Below are 5,900 nucleotides of genomic sequence, written 5' to 3'. Positions count from 1 at the left end.
TATTGATAACATCAGAGAAAGAGACTGTTTGCTTGCAAAATTTAATAAAAACAAACATATGTCTGAGTATTATAAAGAGTATTATAAAGAGTACTGTAAGTTACGTAATAAAGTCCAAAGAGAGATACGATCTGCTAAACAACAGTACATGTTGCATAAGATTGAGGCAAATAAAAATGATTCTAAAAAGCTCTGGAAAAATCTCAAAGAGCTTGGGTACCAAAACAAAACAAAAGACTCTACCAATATGGTTTCCCTGGCAGAAATTTGATATAGTTTTGATAGTATCAAAATTGTATCAAAATTGTATCAAAAAGTACTGTATCGAAAGTGTATCAAATTGGGACGTTTTTGATACATATCAAAAATGTATCAAAATATATCAAATTGTATCAAAATATATCAAATAGTATCAAAACATGTCAAAATGTATCAAAAAGTATCAAATTGTATCAAATCATATCAACTTTGATACAATTTGATACACTTTCAAGATTTTGATACGGTTTGATACTTGCAAAAATTTGATACGATTTGATACACTTGAAAGATTTTGATACAATTTGATACACTTGAAAGATTTTGATACGATTTGATACACTTGCAAAATTTTGATACGATTTGATACACTTGAAAGAATTTGATACAATTTGATACACTTGAAAGATTTTGATACAATTTGATACACTGGAAAGATTTTGATACGATTTGATACACTTGCACAATTTTGATACGATTTGATACACTTGAAAGAATTTGATACAATTTGATACACTTGAAAGATTTTGATACGATTTGATACACTTGATTGTTCAACAGCCAGTTTTTTTTTGATACACTATATTTTGATACTAGCTGATATCATATGATAACAGGATGTATTCCAAGTGTATCAAAAACTAATGCATCTATTTATACTTTCTTGAAGCAGCGTAACCCCATCAATGAAACGCTGATCTTCCTTGGGGCCCTATCAAAATCTGTATCAAAATTATATTAAAAAAATAGATTGTGATTACGGCAATAACATCATACATTATACCCTGCTGCACTTACAGAAAATTGAATAAATTAAATACGGTACTGCAAACATAAATTATGTATCAGCTCTCTGTAATATACATGACATCTTGGTTTATTCAAATTAACCATTTAAATAAAATCTTTCTGAATATAAGTTGCATGACTGGGCTGGAGTCTGACCCCTCATATCTGACAAAACTCATTTAAAACCAATGTCAGTGATACAGTGTTCAGTCTACACATCTTAAAATGCATTTGCGATAAACATCATTGACAATAGGTAGTCCAGAACACTCTTACATATGTATTTATGTCGGAGTTTCTTAATTATTTTATTTACATTTTCATGTTTTTAACTCGACATTGTGGCCCCGATCTTCATGATATACATGTACCCATATTTTCATGATTGTGGGAAAAATAGTCTTAAAGTTTGTCACTCATATTCCTTATTAAAAAACGGCATCCCTAATGAAAAGTTCTGAATCTGATGAATCCATTTTCCACAATTAAGACTGTGAGAAAAACATTTATGTTTTTCATATTTTGTCATCAATTGGAGGCATTTATTTTTTGCATGTCTATCTTCGTCACTGTTTTGCTGGGCTGATAAATGTATTCTATCATCATGTTCCATTGTAGTTTGCAGAGCTTGGGTTCCATTTCAGCAGCAACTGAAAGAAAATTGTACATAAAATTACGAATTAGTTTAACTTAAAAATTAACAAAATTAATATTTTATTGCCACTTACACATCTGGCCGTTTTCCAAAACAGCTGAAAAAATATTTTGTGTCAGCGAGAAATTCATAATCATCAAGGGTCTATGGTTAGCCAGGTATTTCCACATTACTTTTTTAGAGTCCGCCAGAGAAGGATACAAACATACATGTAGAGTACTGTCTTAACTTAACCCCTCCCCCTTTTTTTCCCCTTAATTTTTATATCAAAACTGAGATTTTTGGTATTGGCATAAAGCTCATATTTTACTCGTTAAGATTAGTAAAGTACGGTAATACTAAAATTTATCGCCTGAGATAAATTTCGTTTAGTGCATAATCTGCAATATTCTGCATATCCTGTGAGGCATTGTTAAACACACGTTTTGCTTCTCATCAAAACTGCACGAACAAGCTTAAGCAACTCAAAATTTGGAAACAATAATTTTAATGGTAAATTTTTTTTGTAAAGCCTCAATATGTACACTGTATAGAAATAAGAAGCTAAATTGCACTAGCAGTAGTGGTTTTAATATTTAGAAGCCAAAATGTGTTTCACAGAATCACAGTGGATGTAGAACCGTAAGTATATCAGACTTAAAATTTCACTGGGATTTATGAGAAAAATAAAAGAATTTTCTTCAGATTCAAAATTTTGAATAGGATAAAGCGGTTTTAAATACCGTACCTTTGGTAATCCTCCAGACTACAGTAGTGATTTATATGTTGGTGTTTGGTGTTGTGACAGGTATGGAACTTCACGGTTGCATATCACAGAAACTGTATGAAAAAAAAAATAATTAAAATTATAATGGTATTTGACAAACTATCTAGTCTCTTACAGACCTTCATTTTTGAGGAGCTCAATTGAGCCGGAGCTCCTACAGCTCTCCTTTTTATACTAATATTTTATAATTGAGCCCCTTGTCAAGCTCCTCAGCACACATAGGAGTGTGACTAACTGAGCTCCTGCTATTTTCAGAAATGAAGGCCTGCTCTTATCATAGGTGTTGGCCTTTTGGTTCGTGGAGAGACAGTCATTTTACTGGGTCAGTCCCTCTCAAATCACCAAATGGGTTGGCTGGTCACCCTCTCAGATTTTGTTTAAAATCACTTAGGCCGTGTAAAATTAATATTTTGGTTCTCGCCCCTCCCTCCTCAATTTCTGGGATTTGTCAGATTTTTTTTTTTTTTTTAGATTTTTCAATTTTTTAGACTTTGGAATGATTTATGAAATCTTCATACATATAAATAAGTTTATTAGAGAACAAGCATCACTTCCAAGTCTTTTTGTGGTACTCTAGGGGTTTATCCTCAGAATCTCACATTTGAAAAAAAAAAAAGGGCCTCATCGTTTCCTCGAGCACTGTTGGAGAAGACCGAAAACTACTGACAATGCTAATTTTACATTGAAAAAAAAAAAAAAAAAAAAAAACACCTCCCTCCCTCATCAATTCATGAAAATCCTCTGGACGAGAACCAAAACATTAATTTTATATGGCCTTATACCATAGCCCTATGTGCCCAATGAACACATTTCAAACGGTAGGTCTCTACTCCTTGTCGTTTCCGAGAACCGGCCTATTAAAAATGGGTCAGACCCCCCCACTTTTTGCACATGCGCGTAGAGACCTACCATTTGAGAGGGTGACCAGCGAACCTTTTGTGAAAACTAGGTGATTTGAGATGGTCTGACCCTACTCATTATTCTAAAAAGAGCATCTCAATTGCAGACCATGCCCATAGCATTTTTTTGCCTTTATTATTGTTAAAGCAATTATTATTATTAACATGATTAAAGCCATTTAATGCAGGGCTGTCAACTCTCACGCATTGGGTCACTTTCTCACGGTTTTTGATTCTCGTAAATTGGCATGAAATTGAGGCCCTGCTTAAAGCTCCGGCAGAAGAGCTATTCATGCAATGCTTTATATAAGGCCATGCGTTTTAACCTCGCCGACTTTTCGTCACACACTGATTTTTGAAATTCGCGACACTCTTTCACCTTCAAATGACCATATTTTTCAAACCATACCCCCCAGCATGATAAAAGTATACATTTTCTGAAAGGAAATTGAACAAGGAATCCAACAAGAGACTCAGAAATACTGTCAGATGTACGGTTCAAACGCTACATTTATGTGAATGAGACAAAACATCAACTGACAGTGGTACAGGGGTATAATGTCACTAACATTTCTGTGTTACCCCTGCATCTTATTTTATGTCATTTTCTAATAGATCATAGCAAGGTCTTTCTGCAATATATAAATGTATGGGGGTTATCACTTTTGTAAAATTATACAACCCTTCAAAAAGTGACCAAAATAGAATTAATTTTTCTTATTGTCTTGGAGGACATTGGCCTATCATATACCCTAAAGCAGCTAACTATTTTAACTTTGTACAAAATACAAGTGTGGATAATAATGTCAGCTTTCTTTTGATACCAAATTTATTGATAAACCCTCATTTTAAAGGAAAATAGCAACATATTTGCACACCGACTACGAGGCTCCCAAAATGAAAACTTGGCTTACAGTTTTGTGCAGAGTGCCCCGCTACCTCCACCACCCCTGCCTTGGCCAATTGGATTGAGTCCCATACTATAGATGTTCAAGATATCTTACTGACACCTTTCCACAATTAATAATGGTGTTTTAGCTGTCATTTGATACCAAATTTACTATCAAATCTATTTTTATTCCAATGATACATTAAAAAAACTAATGACCACAGTGAAAAATGTAATGCCACTCACCCATTTTAGATGTTGAGTTCAAAGCACTTGCCCCTATCATTAGCTCAAGGCAGTTTATTGTTTCAACTATTTTACAGAATAAAAGTTCAGATAACAATGTCAGCTTTCTTTTGATACCAAATTTATTGATATAAACTAGTTTTTAAAAAATTTCAACATTTTTGCACTCATGCGGCACCAAAAATGAAATTTCCCATTGAGTTTGCACATAGTGAGCCGCTGCCTCATGAGCCGCTGCCTCCACCACCCCTGACTTGGGTCATTGGATTGAATGCCATTCTCCTTCTGTTCAAGATACCTTCATGTAACTTTCCATAGTTCATCATTAATATATTAGCTTTCATTTGCTACCAAATTTATTGCCATAGCTTCTTTACTTTCAAAGATATGCTCAAAAAACAAAACGATCATGGCGAAAAGTGTGACACCACCACCCTTTTTTTTTGTTCAGTTCAAAACGCATGGCCATAATTTAAATATGTAATTAAATTATCATTATTTAAAATATTACCGTAATCAAAATGTCGATCAACACTGTGCTGCGACTGCTGACCTTGATGAGCAGAAGTGTAGTATCGTAGCACCACTGCAATGTGACTGCATTGTACGTCTGTGTGATGACTGTAGCTTTTCAATGGCATTAATGCACATGTTCATGTGTTTTAAGCTTACATCGATGTTGATCTAGCTCGATCTTCCTTCCAAGTTCCAATAACAGCTCTCAGTTGTCATGGTTGTTTGAGAATAAATGCACAATGGCCATAGAAACTAACACAGTGACTTTTGATGTGGAAATTACCTCCATAACAATTATTATTTTCGAAAAGTTTTGCAGAGCTCTGTAACCGTTTATTTCATACTGGCTGCCATTTTAAAAACTGTACAAAAAAATTCCTTTAAAAGGGGATGGTTAGCTACATCAGAGTTTTCTGGTCATATGGGAAGGAATACTTGTAGAGTAATCAGCAATGTCAGAGAAAAAGATTCTCAGGGGCTGCAAGATGGGATAATTCAATATTATTAAGCACCTCCCCCCCCCCCAAAAAAGGGGGGGGCAATATAAAAAAAAAATCAGAAATAAAAATTGCATTAAAAACCTTTGAATAAAAAAGAAGAGCATTTAAAAAAAAAAAAATAATAACAATATAAATAAATGGTTGCATTTTTTTTAATTTATTTATATTTTTTTTATCATTATTTTTTGTGTATTAAAAAAAGTATGTGGGGGTGGGGAGCAATTCTGTTCAAAAAAATCAGAATAAAAATGATTTTGCATTAATTTTTTTAGAAATAAAAAAAATTCGAAAAAAGAGCATTAAACATAAAAAAAAAAAAAAGAATAAATAAATAAATAAAAAAAAAAAAAAAATGAAATTTATGATAAACAGAAGGAAAAAA

The 5,900-nt window shown here is 33.1% G+C and overlaps 1 long non-coding RNA gene across 1 annotated transcript; it reads right to left on the bottom strand.

Moving 5' to 3' along the window:
- Positions 1-1,114: 1,114 nt before the first annotated feature.
- LOC140171171 (uncharacterized) lies at positions 1,115-5,534 on the bottom strand. The gene is made up of 3 exons (XR_011861574.1): positions 5,014-5,534; positions 2,430-2,521; positions 1,115-1,697 (listed from the first exon to the last, which is right to left on the bottom strand). It is a non-coding gene; the product is annotated as an uncharacterized lncRNA (long non-coding RNA).
- Positions 5,535-5,900: the final 366 nt, after the last annotated feature.

This window comes from Amphiura filiformis, chromosome 15, assembly GCF_039555335.1.
Source record: "Amphiura filiformis chromosome 15, Afil_fr2py, whole genome shotgun sequence".
Lineage (NCBI taxonomy): Eukaryota > Metazoa > Echinodermata > Ophiuroidea > Amphilepidida > Amphiuridae > Amphiura > Amphiura filiformis.
The sequence above is the reverse complement of the archived record's forward strand: the minus strand, read 5'-3'. Positions and strand labels throughout refer to the sequence as shown.